This window comes from Juglans microcarpa x Juglans regia, chromosome 3D (assembly GCF_004785595.1).
Source record: "Juglans microcarpa x Juglans regia isolate MS1-56 chromosome 3D, Jm3101_v1.0, whole genome shotgun sequence".
Lineage (NCBI taxonomy): Eukaryota > Viridiplantae > Streptophyta > Magnoliopsida > Fagales > Juglandaceae > Juglans > Juglans microcarpa x Juglans regia.
Genome location: NC_054598.1, coordinates 15,577,713 through 15,578,942, shown reverse-complemented (window position 1 = coordinate 15,578,942; position 1,230 = coordinate 15,577,713). Strand labels below are relative to the sequence as shown.

At 37.6% G+C, this 1,230-nt stretch overlaps 1 non-coding gene across 1 annotated transcript; it reads left to right on the top strand.

Annotated features, from left to right (window-relative positions):
* The first annotated feature begins 1,123 nt into the window (after window positions 1-1,123).
* LOC121256806 lies at window positions 1,124-1,230 on the top strand. The gene has a single exon (XR_005939096.1). It is a non-coding gene; the product is annotated as a small nucleolar RNA R71 (small nucleolar RNA).

Genomic DNA, 1,230 nt, shown 5'->3' with positions numbered 1-1,230 from the left:
GTTAGCATTACAATCTCATCCTCCTCTAATTTCCGCTTGTTTGATAATATATCTTTCAAAAATTTTTCATATTTAGGCATTTGCTTTAAAGCTTCAATGAGAGGCATAGTAATATGCAGTTGTTTAAATATACTCAGAAATTTAGAGAACTGATTATCAATCTTATTTTTTCTTAATCTTTGCAGAAAAGGAATTGGTGGATCATAAATTGAAGGAGAATAGGTTTCAGATATAAACTCCCCGGATTTCTTTGATTTTGCAACCTTTTTATTCTCTTTAGTCTTCTCAACTTGCTGGTCGGTCGCATCTCGCTTTGCTTCTTTCACCTTATACTCCATTTCCTTATTCTCGGACTCTACATTTTCGGTAGCTTCTACATCTCGCTCGGTATTTACTGTGTGTGGTTGGTCATATGTCTGCCCACATCTCAATGTTATGGTTTTGACTTGTTCCTTCAGCTTGATCACAATGTTGTTCGGTAAAGTCCCTGATGTCCTCTCAGTAAGCATGTTTGAGAGCTGATCGATTTGTGCCTCAAGATTGTGGATTGAAGCTGAGTTATTTTGGATCACAATATCAGTCTTTTGCATGTACTGCATAAACATATCCTGAAGTGTCGGTTTCTTCTCTTGCTGTGGAAACTGTTGAGGTGGTCTAATCGGCCCTTGATTATTGCTCCACGAAAAGTTAGGGTGATTTCTCCATCTGGGATTGAACGTGTTTGAATAAAGATTATTTTGACGTTGAAAATTAGACACATAATGGGCTTGTTCATAACTTGGTTAGGCAAAAGGATTCCCCAATTGAATGATTTCCTATGCAATGATCACAAACAACATTAGTTTGAATAGCATTAACATTCATCTTACCTAGTTGTTGTGATAGATTTGCCATCTGTGTCGCCAATATGGTAATAGAATCAAATTCAAAAACTCCAGCCGTCTTTCTTGGTATTGCTCTCTCCACAGACCATTGATAGTTTTTGGATGCCAATTCTTCCAGAAGTTCATATGCGGCTTCATGGGTCTTACTCATTAATGCTCCTCCTGTGGCCGCATCAACCATAAATCGATTTGTGGGTCTCAAACTGTTGTAAAATGTTTGTACTTGAAGCCAAGTTGGGAGGTCGTGATGTGGACACTTGCGTAATAAATCTTTGTATCTCTCTCATGCCTCAAATAATGATTCACCCTCAAATTAAGTGAAGGTAGTGATATCATTCCTTAGCTT